Source organism: Bacillus rossius, chromosome 10 (genome assembly GCF_032445375.1).
Source record: "Bacillus rossius redtenbacheri isolate Brsri chromosome 10, Brsri_v3, whole genome shotgun sequence".
Classification (NCBI taxonomy): Eukaryota; Metazoa; Arthropoda; class Insecta; order Phasmatodea; family Bacillidae; genus Bacillus; species Bacillus rossius.
In genome coordinates, this window is record NC_086337.1 from 37,162,941 (window position 1) to 37,180,072 (window position 17,132).

At 34.9% G+C, this 17,132-nt stretch overlaps 1 protein-coding gene and 1 non-coding gene across 2 annotated transcripts in view; both read left to right on the forward strand.

The window, feature by feature from the left end:
- The window catches only part of LOC134535957 (protein FAM184A-like), a 93,838-nt gene that overhangs the window by 1,308 nt on the left and 75,398 nt on the right, over positions 1–17,132 (forward strand). The window lies entirely within an intron of this gene.
- Positions 1,095–1,176, forward strand: Trnas-uga (transfer RNA serine (anticodon UGA)). Its single transcript has one exon. It is a non-coding gene; the product is annotated as a tRNA-Ser (tRNA).

A 17,132-nucleotide genomic window follows, 5' to 3' on the forward strand; every position in this document is an offset into this window, starting at 1 on the left:
AATATTCGTTTCCGTTTTTACGTATCCACGTCGTTGTGGCCGTAATCTCAATAGCGCGACAGACGCGATGCATTAGAAATTTGTATCGCATTACTGAGACATACAGACACAAAGAATCTGGATGTACAAAGTTTCTTGCCATTAATTTCCCACTATGTAGATACATATAAGAGCTATTAATAATTACAGGCTTTTTTTAAAAGAACCTGATTGAAAAATTTTATTTCACTAAAATTTAATTCAAATTTGGTAAAATCTTTGTACGTGAACGTATTCAAAGATTTCACAAATGAATTTAGTAAACGGTGCCTCAAAAAATACACGAAAAATAATTGTATTACAAAAGTACCAGTTTAAACAGTATTCTCAGAATATATATTGATACTTCTTTCAGTTACTTCGTATGATTGGTTAGAAACTACTATATTTTATTCACGTCACGCGGTAAATGTAAACGTGATTTTTAGTTCTAAATATACTTCGAAAAAAAATGTTAATGCTGTCAGTAAATGTAAAGATAAATAAATCTGTTTATCTCTATATTACAAGCCCACATCCAATCACAACTCTAATTAGATTGCCTTAATTTGCTAGACGGCTACATACACTCAGACAACGGCGTAGCCATCTCAAAACGGAAAGAGGGGACATTTTTCGGAATTCAAACTTTTCATGGGGAGTAGGGTCAATAATGCCATAAAATAGTGAACAATTAACACCTTTTATTATAATTTTTTAGTTAGTTTGTGAGGAATAGTTACAAAATTTTCTTACGACTTCCTGTTTTTTGAGAAACCCTTTGACGCTGAATGCTCAGCACGACTGACCCAGCTAACCTAATAGTACTTCTTGACCATGTTTTAATACCCAAAACAAACCAAAAACCAACCTGCAAACTTTTTTTCATAACAATTATATTTTTTTCCTGTTCAGTTATTTTCCCCACTTCAGAATTACTGTCAGATGCCTCCCGTCCTCTTTTTTCTCTCTCTTGTCATAACCCCTCTTGGATATGCCCTTTTAACATATAATATCCATTAACGAGTCTCTTATTTTGAATTGTGTAACCAACTTTGCATCAATATACGGTATCAGCTGCGGTGTCCGAGCGGTTAAGGAGTTGGACTTGAAATCCAATGGGTTATACCCGCACAGGTTCGAATCCTGTCCGCAGCGATTTTTTTTTGTTCTTAAGTTTATTAACTCTAGTCACCCATTACTATCCTATAGTTTAGCTAGAACTGAATATATTCTCAAATTTATTGTACCATTTACTAAACAGGTACATTTTTGTAGCCCACACTTCTTTGTTTCTTATACTACGTCTATATAGGCAAGAATGTATATATATTTAGGAGCACAACACTTTTCTCTCTAAGGCCGGTGCCAAACTATGCGGGTGATTTATTCTAATCAGTAGTTTACGTGTTCGGTTTTGCAAATTTTCTTAGTGCATTATTGAGAGTCCTGCATTAAGCATTCTAAGAAAAGCTGTCGAAAAAATACTCAGCAAAAAAAAAAAAAACCACACACACACACACACAAACACACACACACTGCCCAATTTTTAGGTGCAGCGAGAGAAACGCATAGTATGACCAGCCTTAGCAATCATTATTATATGAATTTAAAATATTCCAAATGAACTCAAAGCCATATTAATGTTCAATCAAAACAAAAATAAGAAGTGTCTGTGATTCAATATTTTTCATTATAGCAACTCAGTATACATGAAAAACATAAAAAACAATTGTGTCTGCCTGAATGAAATTATTTAACTAAAAAATGCCTAATGCTATTGACTTGAAACTCAAAAACGTTTTAAATAGTAGTTGCAATATTGTCTTTTTTAATTCTATTGTGATATCTACAATGGTTTTGAAGATAATTATGAACCAAAAATTGATTTACCTGAAGCGTAAATGATTATTTTCTATAAAAAACCAAAAGTGTAATATACAGGGAACTTTTACAAGTTAAGTGTACATATTTTTCTACTTTGACAACCTGTGTGAATTATTCTGTTCATGCGCAAAAACTTCAACATACTGAGAAAAACCCAGAAATGAATTTTGGTCCAAATACTATAAATATAATTGCATGCGACAGGCAAGTATTTTTTAAAAGAATCAGTTGAGAAAATTGATATCCAGGCCATTGGTAACGAATTATTAGAAAGTCATATCTCAAACTGCTGATTTTAGGACATGGTTGAAGAAATATCTCCTATAATTTTTTCTCGCGCTTTTATTGCAATTATGTTCATATAGATCTATATTAAACAAGAGCGCATTAAAATAAAATTTCAATTACCCAAAACCCAAAATGTATGGAAATCTACTTAATTTTCTACCTTTATTACGTACCTTATGATCTGTACATGTGCATATTTTGGTTGAAATATTCTTATAAACTTGTTAAAATTGAATTTGTTTATTTAATATTATAATTCTGGCGAAATATATCAAGTGAAACTTATTTTCAAGTCTTTTAAATACTTAAGTGTTCAGTAAAATACAATTTACAAAACGATTTTTCCAAATGGCAACGCTTATTTGCCTGAAAGTACGCGAGAGGTATACACATATTATTTTACTTGCACGCCATCATACTTCACTTCCAATTCAGACAGTCTGTGTAATGTCACTACCAGGGTCAAGCACACATAAAAAAATACGTATTTCAGCGGAATTCGGACACGGCCTTATTTCGCGCCTGATTTGGATGCATACAAGAGTATAGTTTTGTTAAGGTCAACATACGCTGTACTATTTTTTTTGTAAATGAAACTATATCATCATGTAAAATTAATGATATTTGTAAATTAATATATTTCTATTTTAGTTCAAGTTATCTGTAAACCATTACCTGAATAGTTTTCCAGTTTTAACTTGGCACATATATAAGCATGATTAAAAATAAAGGTCAATTGTTGAATTTCGATTATTTTTCGAATGGTTTTAAAAAAATTGGTTGTCTGTAAAGTCGGTTTACGGACGATAGTTTAACGTGACGTCATAACAAAACATTGATAAAATGATTGCATACTTTTATGAAAAAAATTGAAACATTTTTATTTTAATAATAAAAGAATAAATACTTGAAATTATACTAGTAATCAGATTCATTTTCTTACGTACATTTGACGTAGAAATTATTTCATATTACACATTTATAAACAAAGTTTTAGGTTTTCACTTCTGTCGGTGCGGCGCAAGCGTACATTGATCGTAACGGGACACAGCGTAACGGAACAATGAGCGTCACGGGACACTTTTTCGTGCGTGCAGCCGGCGTTCGTCGATTTATTAGACGTTGTCACGTTAAAACCAACAACGTTTTATTAAACATTAATCAGGCGCGACTATATGACCTTTATTCAGTACTGTTTCCAAAATAGTATTTCATAAATGCCTAAATAACCATTCCAATGCAGTATTTAAAAAAAAAAATAATGTTTGGCAAGTGATTTCCAAAGGAATCTTTGGTTAAAGTATAAAATTAAAAAAAAGTTTTCTGTGCAACGAGCACAAAGTCTTCTCATCTCTACTCGTCGCCAAACAGAAGGAAGGATCGCGCAACCAAACATTCACACTTCTGGGCGGGTGGTTGGAGAGAAGGTGGTGGGCGGGGGAATTCGGACACGACCGAAATACTCGTGCATCTGCCGGACATCCGGCTGTATCAAGGTCGCCGCGTCTTGACGAGCGTGGCCTCTTGGCGCCCGATGCCGGGATGGCCACACGAGCTCCTCCGAAAACAAACTGCCCGCCGGGACAAGCTACAGGAGTAGGGGGGGGGGGGACACCTTGGGGCGCCACGACACCACTGCGCACGACTGATTCCTAGAGACCGGAAAAATTCGCGGATTCATTGACCTCTAGGATAGACTCCACAGTCCTTTAAATACTTGCGGAAATGACACCTGTTCATTGGCTACTGACGCGCGAGACGTCTCAACTAGGCTGTCCGTAATTAGGCACTTTCTTGGTTTGGTGTTTCCCCATCGGCTCACAGTTCCCCGGATAAAATGTGGGCCAATCGCAGAAGCGGTACGAAGGTATAGTTGTTTTGATGCTAGCCTATCGCGAAATGAATCCGCGAATTTTGCATGTCTCTACTGATTCCTTGAGCCACGGAATTTTCGCGCATTCATTTAGTCGCAAGCTAGAATGCAAACCTCCACACTGTTACACTGTGTTCATGATTGGACCGCAGTTATCTGGACACGCCCCCTTTACGACCGTGAGCCAACGATGTCCAGCTAGGAGAGAAGTAAGCGAATCAGGTAGTGCCACATAACAAGGATAAAAATGTTCTCGCTAAGAAATCAACCAATGGGAAAGTAAACATGGGTCGAGCACACCTATAACTTTGAATCCTATCCTGAGGCCAGAGGAATCCGCGAAATTTCCGGGACTCTAATGCTTTGGCACAGCCTACAGGCTTAGGTAGATTTCGAAGCACCTATTTATTCTGGAAATATTTTGGGGGCTTCTATAAATTTCTGGAAAATTTTATTTAAGAACTTTATGTACATAACAACATATTTGCTAATTTTCATGCAGCTAAAATATTACGATCATTTTAAAATCAATGTATCCAGAATTGCATAGTTTACAACGGAGTATTAAATAGTTTAGAACGAATTTCATTTTATATGCCAAAGAAGGTAATTATTTAATAATTTTTTTCACCTTCAAACACTATGTTTCATCCCTTGCACTAATGACGTAGTCGTATGAAAATTTGCTTTGCACCAAGGTTTAAGATGATTTTAAGATGGTTCGAAATAAATTGAAACAAATTTGATACTATGAAAAAAAATTGAATTTTTTTTAGTTTCAACTCAAATTTTTACGGTAATAATTCGTTTCTTCAAAAATTGTTTCAGCCTAAGTTTTAGATTAAGTTATAAATTAATACCATATATTTAACTATTATGATGGTAAATCTATTTTTAAAAAAGTAATGATTACTTTATACTTTCAAACCTTTTTATTTCTACACCTTGCAGTAATGGTTGAGTAAACAAAAAATTGTTTTAAGTATAGTTTTAGTCAATATTTGTACAGTTAAACAAGAATAAAAATGGATTCGATAGTGTACTGGATAGGGAAGTTTTATTTATTTCCTCATTCCAAAAACCCAAGGTATTTCAAACCATTGCAATAATGGTTTGTATAATCAAAAATAGTTTCAGACAAAATTTTTTAGATAAAAATTATAAGATTTACAAACAAATAGAACGGATTCGATTGTTCCCTTACTAAGGGAACAAATAATTACCAGGGAATTACCATGGTGATTTAAAAGTGTGTGTGTGTGTGTGTGTATCAACAATTAGACAATAGGTTTATTATTTTATTGAGCGCAGTTAATTCTGGGTAGCTGTTCAGGAAATGGTTTACAAACCACTTTAACTAAAATATATACTGGGACTACACAATGCATAAATTCCCGGGCTTACGATCCGAACTCCAGTGTAACCACAAACATTTTTTTTTGTAGTGAAACATTTGTTTCCATGTAAATGTACATATTTATAATATCTGTAACTTTGCATGGTTATTTCATTCCATTTATTATTTTTTTGCAGTGTAGTAATGAGAGAAGTAGCACATCGGGTTCAATGCGGTCAACAAGATGATGGGCGAGATAATCTGTCGCGGATGGAGGGGACTTGGAAACACACTTCTTGGAACACATAATATAATTTTCATATTATGCCTGTTCTAAGTTGCGTGTTTAAAGTTTATGTGTTTCGAAGTTGTGTGTTTATAAGTTACCTTTTTCTAAGTTATAACAGTTCTAAGTTACGTGTTTCTAATTTATAACATTTCTAAGTTACGTATTTCTAAGTTATGACAGTTCTAAGTTACGTGTTTCTAAATTGTTTTGGTTTTAAGAAATGATTTTCTAAGTTACGGCTGTTCTAAGTTTAATAGTGTAGCATAGTGTGTTTCCAAGTTACGTGTTTCTAAGTTAATATCATTCTAACTTATAACAGCTCTAAGTTATGTGGTTTTTCTTTCTCGAGAAATCTAAGTTGTGACTGTTAGTGGTGTTTCTAAGCTATGCGTGGATCCCGCGGATGGAGAAGTATTTAGCGCGCGCGTTGTTTTGCTACTCTCTTGGCCGCTAAATAAAGAACTGGCGAGGGCCGAGAGCGTTCTACTTCCGTCACTGCAAACAAAGGAAGGAGGGAAAAAAAAAAAGCAAAAGCAAGGCGATGAGACAAGATGAAAATATTTTGCATGACCTGCCAGGACAGAAGGGAAAGAATCGATTAACCTCCAAGTTAAACTCGCTTACAGCAGTTCGTTTGGCGCTTGTCTCAGTGCTGTCTATGCACTTTTCAGAAAACATGCGGCTTTCTAACTTCCACGCATTCAAGTTTCAAGGAACGGTTTCAATGTTTTTATCATAGTAATTTCTTATCTTAATAAAGTATCATGGTAGCACCTAATAAAATAATCTCTTTTGGCTCAGAGAACAGGCTCAGGTATATTTATAAGTCAATACTTATTTTATAACATTCTAGAAACTTCTGGAATATCTATGGAAACGTTAAGTCCAAAAACTTAATCTATACCTACTAAATATTCTAAAATAATCGATCAAAAATGTTTGCATAGTCTATGTGTCCAAAATGTTTCGAAGTTTTTAATTCCATGTAACCAGCATTTTCGTAGAGTTTTTAGAATATTCTCGTAAAGAATGACATGGTGATGAGCTTGAAACGTGTTTGGTGCAGGTACGTAGGTTGTGTTCTATTGAGCTAGTGAAAACTCCCATGAAAAAAATACACCCATTTACTCCCATAAGCTAACCATTAAAACAAAATATTCACCCCCTGCACTAAGGTTTGTAGTTATTAAAAACTTTTGAGACGTAATTTTGGTAATATTCATAAGATTTAAAACAATCTTGAACGGGCTCGGTATTGTGTCTACTAAGGCATTAACGATTTTTTTCTGTGACCTAAATTTCGTCGTTATGGGTTTGTTCTAACAAGAAATTTAAATAATTTTTTTAGGTAAATTTAGAAGGTTTACGATAACTCAGAATGTCTTAAAACCGTGCCTTTTAAGGTAATTGTAACATTTATTGCCCTTCAAACACCATTTTTCCACATCTTGACCTAATGGTTGATGTTCCAAAAATATTTTTGGTGCTACTCTTTAGAGGTATAATGAAATAAAATGGATTCGACCCGTAAGTATAGCCCAATTAATTTTATAAGTTTTATTTATGGCTATTAATTACATTACTAATTAAATCACCACAATTATATATATTATCTTTGAAAGATTTGTGCAATGGGAGTGCATGACTTGATGAAGGCTTTTGGTCATACGCCATTGCTAAGCACATGTATGTCTGTAGAAGAAAACTACAAAAAACACAAATTAAGCAAAAAATTACTGTTGTCAGTATATAAATACCACACAATACTCCACAGCAGGAATATGATCATCAAACAAAGAAAAAACAAAGAAAAATTGACTAACAAAACGAAAAAAACCCACAAATGATGACAGCACCAAAACACCGAACCCAAAAAATTCAGCACAACAGTTGAAACGAGACAAAAACACAGAAAAACGGAAAGACGAAAACAAACACAATAGTTTTCCAAAAAACAGAAGAGAACGAAAAAAACCACAAATGATGACAGCACAAAAATATTGAACCCAAAAAAATTCAGCACAACAGTCAAACCGAGACAAAAAACGACAGAACGAAAAGACGAAACAAACACAACAGTTTTCTTAAACAGAAACAAGCGACGGTTCGGGAACTGCTATCTGCTCCCGTCCTCAGGCAGAGACGCACATGGTACGAAAATACAGGTGCGACTGAGTAGGGGCTGAAGTTGTGGAGTATTGTGTGGTGTTTATATCCTGACAACAGCAATTTTTTTCTTAATTTGTGTTTTTGTCATTTGTGTTTTTGTAGTTTTCTTCTACAGACATACATGTGCTTAGAAATGGCGTATGTCCAAAAGCCTACATCAAGTCACAATTATGTATGTATGACGTCGATAAACTCCGAAACAGTTTGACCGATCGCCATGAAAGTTGACACATCGAAGTGGTTTTTTCATGGAGAAGGTTTTTCTGGTATCCATTTTTTGTAACTCGCCGCTAGATGGCGCTGCAGCGCCATCAACTTCTAAACAGTTCAACCGATCACCATCGGTAAGCAATAAAAAAATCATGAGTCATATATTTACAAACAGTAATTGTGTGTCATTTTTCTATGTGCACCACACTGTCATATATCGATATAACCCTGTGTTCAGCCCGGCAAACACGGTTTACTGCAGCTAGAAAATTATTATTATTCTTTTATTTTTAGGTAAATGAAATTTGTATCACACGCGACTTAACCCTCTACTACATACTGTGACACATATGGCATAAAGCATTTTAGATTTTTCTCCACAAACGAAATTACTCCAGACTCCAGGACAGCAGCTGCATTGGGTTCCATATGTGGCACAAGCTACAGAAACCATTTCTGGCAACCCCTGATGATCATTACATAAACAAAAATATAAGTCTTTTGTGTATATTACCTATTGTCAATTAATATTATTTATTGGACGAAAATGTTCAGTTGAAGATATTTTTACATTACATTATTTTTTTCTTCCGATATCTGCATATTGTGAGATACATGACACAAATCAATTTTATTAAGTAAAAAAATCTAAAAATTTAGTTTAAAACTTTAAAAATGTTTTGGCTGTAAAAGATAAACAAATATTTTTTTTTTCCATAAAGATAAAAAAAATTCATGCAGTAGAGGGTTAACTAACTAACTTTGGAAGTCTTATACGTCAGTTATTTCTACAATTTTTCCCGATCTGCCCCATCAACAGCTCGGCCCCATCACTGTGACCCGACTCCCTGACTGACTGACTGACTGACTGACTGACTGACTGACTGACCTCTACCGACACCACCAACCCAACAAGTAGCTGGGCCCCAGGGACGGAATCGTCGGAGGGACCCTGCAATCATCGACACCAATCTGTCACCCTCTCGCCCACCTGGGCCATGTGCATAGCGCTTTTGTTTCCTGTTTTGTCCGTTGGGTTCCTTGAATGTTATTATTTTAATTTTTTTTTTTTTTTTAAATGGGGGAACCCCCCAGGGGGTCCACCCTGCCAAAAAATTCCCGTCCTTTAATAGGATCAGTTGGTAAGGTACACACATGAAGGGTAACATTTGACACAGATAACATATACATGGTATTAAATTGATGATTTTTTTTGTTGGGCCCCCGAAATCAGAGGGCGCCTGTTAAAAAATAAAAAAAAATAAAAAAAATACAATATATATCCCTACTAATATTATAAATGTGAATGTAAGTTTGTTTCTTACGCTTTCACGCAAAAACTACTTAACCGATCATCATTAAACTTTGTACACATTTTCTTGGAGGTATTAGAAGTAACATAGGATACTTTTTATTGAAAAAAAAATATTTTTTACGAAAGATAAAAAAATGTTTGTCAAAAAATCTCAAAATCTAGCTACTTTAACGCCATCTAGCATTCCAGTTATGAAGTTCCAACCCTGAGTACCTACTGTAATACCGTTACACTCTATTATCGACGGTCAAAATTCAAAATTCAAAATTATTTATTTTTGTTACAGAGAAATATATTTTATTGATTCATTTCTATTGTAATGATCTCTGATACTTATCTAATGGCTTCAATGCAAGTGAAGCCGCGGGTAAAAGCTAGTTTTGCTATAACCTTCGAATATATATATACTGAATAGAAGTCGCCAGCCCAGGTTAAAATTTCTAATACGGTTTTGAGGTAGTTGGTTAATTCACCGCCGCAATCGCCACCATCTCTAGGGCATCGACTCGTGGTGGTCCCTGGCGGACAAGTGTCGAACTCTTCAAACACCCCTTCCCCCTCCCGTTGAACGAACTTGAGCTGCAGTGAATGATAGGTGGAGGGTGCGGGGAATGACAGCGGGCGACAGAGCTGCGCTCTAACGTGTAAATAACAACTAAGACGATACAGGGCGTTACGGCAGCGCACTGCAGCGGTGAAGTTCCCAAGCTGCTCATCATACGCTTTTGAAAAACGTGAGTAAATCCTATCCACTCGTGACTTCTATACAGTATATATATTCAAAGCTATAACTGAAGAAAAAATAAAATAAATAAAAACAAATACTGATTGTGACTGATTATTAATTGGTGAGTAAGTTTAATAATAACAAATAGTGATTGTGATTATAATTAATAATTGGTAAACCAGTATGAAATGTAAGTGCTATATGAATAAGTATTATTCTTATTGTAGGCAAATGAAATTTTTATCAAACGCAGTTAAACTATCTTTGAACACCTTATCCGTCAATAAACATTAAACACTGGTAATTATTTGAGAATAAAATAAATGTACGCAGTTAGGACAACGTCTGCTGGGTTCTGCTAATATATATATATATAGAAAGAGAGAGAGAGATAGAGAGAGAGGAGTTACGGTTATCGATGGTTTTGGGGTCTAGAGACATTGGAACGGAAAACTAGGACTAGTTATTCTTCGCAAGTCGCACTATGGTAACGACTGCAATAGGCAGTCCTTCTTCGACAAATCTACCTTAAAAAAAAAACATATAGTGGAGTTGATGAGGTCAAATTCGGAACAACGTTCAGGTGGCGGTCACATTCCGCCGGCAGGCAAGAACATTCGTTCCGGAACGGAGCCGCCTCGTCAGGGCCCACTACAGCGCGCCGCGCAGCCCTGCGGGAGTTTCCGAAGGTTCCGCTCGTGGGGGTCGCACACTACAGACGCCGTTTTATCATTCCGAACGCTCAGTTCCTTCAGTGTTGACCTGGTGTACAGGTGTAGCGCGTGACTGGTTTTGTTTTAAACAAACAAAGGATAATCCCATTAATATAGACACATTAAAGATATTAAATAAAGTAATAAATTCTCAAACTTTACCTGAACTAATCTTTTTACTCTAGATAAGTACGGCCACGTGCGCAGATCTCATAAACAGACTCAACAAAGATACCGATCATGACCGAGTGGCACCGAAGGCACCCGAAGGTGGTGTCAGCCCAAATTTTCCTCCGTCTGCCACCGCACACTGTAGCGAGCCGCCGCGCCGCGCAGAAATATTCCGCTCCGAATTCTCCCGGGAGTTCCGGCGCCGGAACAATTCCGCGGCGGACAGGGCCGGAGTGGGCGCATCCTGGTTTAAATACATGCAAACTGTTGAGCCGGAATTCTTTCCAGGGCTGCGCGGCGCGGCGCAGTGGGCGACGAGCTTTAGTGGGGCGGGATGATAAGCGCGACGCTCGCTGGTGCTTCTAGCGCGGAGTCTCTTCTGGACTGGCGCGCTGTCTTCTCGTCGACACAGGATAACTGTTAAATTTGAGCGGTGACCGTAACATTACATGGCCGAGAAATAAAGATAAAGGTGAAATGCAAGTCCCTTAAGTACTTTCAAGAATCGGTACCGGGTTGTTTTACGCTTAAAAATTACTCTGAAAACATGCGTTTCGGCAATTTTAACTCTTTTAAAAATACAGTTTAAAAACTTAATCCGAAATCAATAGTACCTACTTTTCGGCCCACAGCGAGCTCTTAAATGCTTTTCCGTAAGCAAACCCCACTCGGATATCTTGAGTAGTTTCGAAATCGTGTGGTTTTTCCTGAAGCTCTGCGCACCGTGTGTGTGTCCGGGTAGGCGGAGCCGGTGCGCGTCATTTGACCTAAAATTCATATCTCCTAAACGTCACTTGACCTAAAATTTAAAATGATCCTTCAGTCATTTGACCTAAAAGTCATTTGACCTAAAAGTCATTTGCCCTAAAAGTCATATCTCCTAAACGTCACTTGACCTAAAAGTCAGTTGCCCTAAAAGTCATTTGCCCTAAAAGTCATATCTTCTAAACGTCACTTGCCCTAAAAGTCAATTCGCCTAAAAGTCATTTGCCCTACTAGTCATTCGACCTAACAGGCATTCAGCCGAAATTCATTTTAGGTCGAATGACTTTAGGGCAAGTGGAGTGTGCCCGGGCGACCGTCCGTGGCTCAGCGGGGCACAGGCGAGATGCAGGCGCCGTGCCAGGGGTCGCGAGTCGTTCGTGCCTGCACGTGCCTGCACGTGCCTGCACGTGCCTGCGTGCCGCGGCCCCGCTGCGCGTGCAGTTTCCTGCCCCGCGGGTCGCCTGTTCGGAAAGTTCGCGAGGTGCACGTATGTACGTTCGAAGCAGCGAGCTCTTGAGTGATTCAGACTTTTATTTATAGGCATGCCTTAAGGAACTTAGTGGTAGCTGCGAGGCTAAACAGGATCCTGTTTGTATTAGAGACCCGGATAATTTTATTAAAAATTATTTTCCTCTTTTATTTCACATTGATTACAATTCACTAAATTAAACAGGACAAATGTAGCACTAAAAAAATCAAGCTTTGTGTGCGAGTGCATTCAGACACTTTAAACAGCTAGCGCTATTTTGACTAATGCAAACATTTTTTTTTAAATTTGAAACAATTGACAAATACATGAAAAATAACTTAAATCTTACATAGGTTTTCATAAAGTTTGAAGTTAAAAAGAGCTACTGTTGTTAGATATTTACCGACGACGGGACGGGGAAGGTGTATGCGTTTAGGGTGAGAGGTTGTTTGTGTGCAAAAAATAAATAAAAGATTGTTCTCATTTATCTCCAAAAACGGTTTGACCGATTTAGATACGGATTTCTGTAAAAAGGTTTGTGATTCATCGGCGATGGTTGTAAGATAGGTGTTACGGTGTTAACTCGCCAGATGACGCCGTAATAAACTTTTTTTTTCCTTCTGCTTCTGTAACACGAACTGCTAAGGGTCTGATGATCATCGTCGGAAGTTACATGGAGGCACGTAGCTAGTGAACAATGTTTGAGCGCTTTTTTTTCCATAAAAATCAAATTGTAAATAAAATCAATAAAAATTATACTTTATTTAAAATTGAATAAAAAATAATACCAAAATAAATTAGGAGTTCGCACAACGTAAATTACTTTTAGTGTTTCTCATGTAAACCGACCACATGAAACGCATTTCCATATAAATGTTTGGTGCCGTAAATTTTCGCCCCCACACGCGAAGATGGTATTGGCATTCCCGTTCTTGAAAAGTAAACATGTAAAAAAGTCTCGTTGCGCATTTTAAATTCATTGCTTTAAACTTCATATTTTGTGAAACATATTTCATAGCTACATATTATTAAATAATCTTATTTTATATAATTACATATTTGAAAACTAAATTTCCCAGAATCCATTTAATTTCATGTTTAAATAAGCAACTTTAACGGTCGTAAACAAACAATGGAAAACAAGCTAAAAATAGAGTTAAAAAAGAGAGGTTATGTTCCGTTTATAAACTAAAATAAATATGCATATGCATTGCAAGCTTTTCTTAGAATAAGTTATTTTGGGTAATCTAGTCAAATTATGATTTTTTTTAAACAAAATGTGTTTTCTCCTGTATCAGTTCGGAATCGATGCATCGGCAACAGTGGTATTGGCATATCGGCGTATCGGCATATCGGAAATTTTTTGTAAATCTGTACAGCTCTATTATTAATTGTTATTACGTTGTTTCTATAATTATTTATTCTCACAGGAAAAAAATAAAACAGTTGCAGTTATATGCAGATATTTAAATAAAAACGTAGAATTCACTAAAAAGTTAATAAAAAAGCATAAATTAAAAATTTGGAAATAAAAACCCACGACAGATGTAAACATTGTAATCGAAAAAGGATTAAATTAAATTATTGGAAAATGAAAGATAAAAATAAAAAACCATTTTAAAAAGGGTTGATTTGTCACGACGTTTGTCATATATCTAATTGAAGGTCTCGGGTGTAAAATATGTTAAGTAACATTTTACTACTTTTAAGATACAGTGTTTTTACAAAAATCTTGTTAACATTTATAAATTGCCAAGTGAGAATTGTTGGTTTTTTTATATATACTTTCTTGTAACTATCGAGATATAAAATCTATCAGCAAAAAAAATTAAAAATTGTTTACATGTTAAAAATAATATTTTTATATTTTTTTAGTAGATTCAATAAATTTCTGCAGTTATCATCGTTTACATGCATATGTACAATGATTAAGTTAACACTGTTTATATATATATATATATATATATAATTAGTATAATTCCTAATATAAATTCAGAAATAGCAACAAATAACTCAGTTTTTATAACTTTTTGAAACTTATACGTATTAAAGAAAGTAGTTTGTGTGGAATACTTGAGCTTTCAAAAAAACATTTATCTGTTCTTTGGTCACTAAGCAATTATTAGAGAACTATGTTCGTTAAACAAGGCTTTATTTAAACTTTGTGCATAACTTTCAAGTTCTTGTAAAATTCATGATATGCTGGAGGTACCCAGGGAAGACATGGCAGTACATCTTTCAGTTTAGTTTCTTCAATCGGTCTGACAGAACCATACTTCGTAGAAAGACATCGTCTGAAACTCTCCAGGAAGCTGGTTCGACGCCCTTTTTCTTTGATATGCATTCCAAACTGCCGTTATACGTCACATACATTTTCTCTATGAAAATGTACAAAAAACACAAAATCATCTCAAACATGGTAGCTGCTGCACATAACATAGTTTATATGAATATTTTTTAATTTTTACTTACCTCTGAATAACTTCCAAGAGGATAAAGTCGTTTTTTAATTGGTGGAACAAAAATTCTGTGTCTTTATCTGAATCATTCAACACTTCACCACCACTGCTTTCTTCGCTAAAAACACCAGAATATACATTTTCTTTTCGCACTGCATTAAAAACAAGACCTCACTTAGCCGCCATTATTGTCACTTATGATCATAGTTTGCCTGAATCAGACTGCATTACAATAATTTGAAATGAGCGTAGTGCTGCCATCTGTCGGAATTTAAGGGAACTCTCTGCACCAAAATTATAGGGGGCTTCACATACCATTGGGTGAGAACAACTCAATTTCGAGCCCTTCATTTATTACTTTTCTTAGAGCTTCCTACCTTTATGTACCCGTTATTTCTCGTAGAGATAGAAACAGCAATAATATAAAATATAGGTACTACCACACATATTCACCTACCTATTAATATAATGACAAATCCAAGAAAATTCGTCGAGCTGCCATTGCCATCTCCGTTCCCAATTTAAATTAAAATATAGCATTATAGAAAAGCTATTATGTGTCTCGTAGAGATGCAGCAATTTATACCAGTTTAAGGCTATATTTATTTTCGCACCCAACGCAATTTCAATTGGTCACAAACTCACAAAACTGCAAAATTTTAGTTAATTTCGGGGCAGGGATTGGATTTGTCATATTATTAGGTAGGTGAATATGTGTAGTACCTATGTTTGATATTATTGCTGTCTCTCTCTCTCTCTACGAGAAACTATTAGGTACATAAAGTTAGGAAGCACTAAGAAAAGTCACAATTAGTTGTTTATATGACATACTTTGCGACAAATCGACTCTTTTTAAAATGCTTTTTATTTTTATCTTTCGTTACTTAATTCCTGTTAGTCGTTTTTCCCCTTCAAAAATTGTATTTAATCCTTCGATTTCAACGTTTACGTCCGTAGTGTTTTTTTTTTTTTTTGGCCGTAATGTCGTTTAACTTAATGCCTGATTAGAGATAAAATGGTTCACTGATGAAATGAAATGAATAAAAGTGGGGTTAAATAATATGTGAAATAATTACAAAATAATAAATGTTACTAAAACCAGCATTATGATATGGTTAGTGTTAAAATAGCATGTATTTTAAAAAAGAGCATTAAAATGAGTGTGAAATCAAGATAATATTGTTTGTTGTTGTAACTTACATTCAAACATTTATTTATTTTTAGCCAAAATTAAGTTATACACATTATATTTTAACACATAAAAATTTCCCGGAACTATTCATAGGCCTAATATTAATGTGATTGTGATTTAAGTAATATATTAAAATAAAATACTTTTTATTACGATTATTTCTCTATTATTTTGACAATTATTATTTATTTACAAGTGAATTACTAGAGAGAAACTATTAAATAAGTAATAAGTAAAAAAAAAAATTAAACTAAGTTTGTTGATTTCACTCAGAGCCTAGCAAACCAAATTTATTGATTTTTATTAGTTGTTTTGCTGTTTTTCAAAAAAATCCTGGCTTTTATTGAATTTTTAAAAAAAATGTGAACTAGTTTTTCAGTACTCGCCAGTGATGTGTACCCATCTCACCTTGATAGCGAACAAATTCATGTGTTCTCATGTTGTTCAATGTTAAAAATAAACTTTATTGCGAAACTAGAACACGAAATTTTAAGTAAAATTCTTGAAAATAATGCCGAGCGTGATAAATTGTGTTGATCAATAAAATATTCGCTCAAGTACATGCAAACTTACATTTTACGCCCGCCGCTAGAATTCGCTGCCTGAATCGTAAACATTGCTTGTCGCCATCATGCACAGATAGCAACATGGTTCTGATAAAATACTCGGAAAAAAAACAACTAAACCATGGATTTAGACATGATTTTCAAAAAACAATTTTATTAAAATACTGTCCATATTGTTAAAATTCACTAAACAGTTAATACTATAAAGTTTCTGCACACGTTAGAAATTATACTTACATGGTATTACTTAAATGTTAACCTGAATAATTTTAAAACACGTATTATAACATTAAGTATATGTTTGTATATTGTTTTGCCCAAACGACTGAATTAAGTATGTAAATACTTTATAACAGCAAACCTTAACCTTATTGAGTTGATTCAATATCATTATATTATAATTTTAGTAAATATTTAAAAAATTCCATTGACGAGATTAGAACCACGTTCCTTTAAGTACAAGCACGCATTTTACCACAGCGCTAATGAGACTTTTGGGGTATGGGAAGAAACTATGTATTATGAAAAGTGTAATGTCAGTTTTATTATGTATTTCAACACTTGTTTTTTTTTTTGCTGTGACTATTTTAGTTTACCAAAAATATTTCAGGGTTGTTTCATTATCATAAAGATTCATTCGGCACACCTATACGTTTGGTATGTTTCTAATGTTTATGAAAGTGAC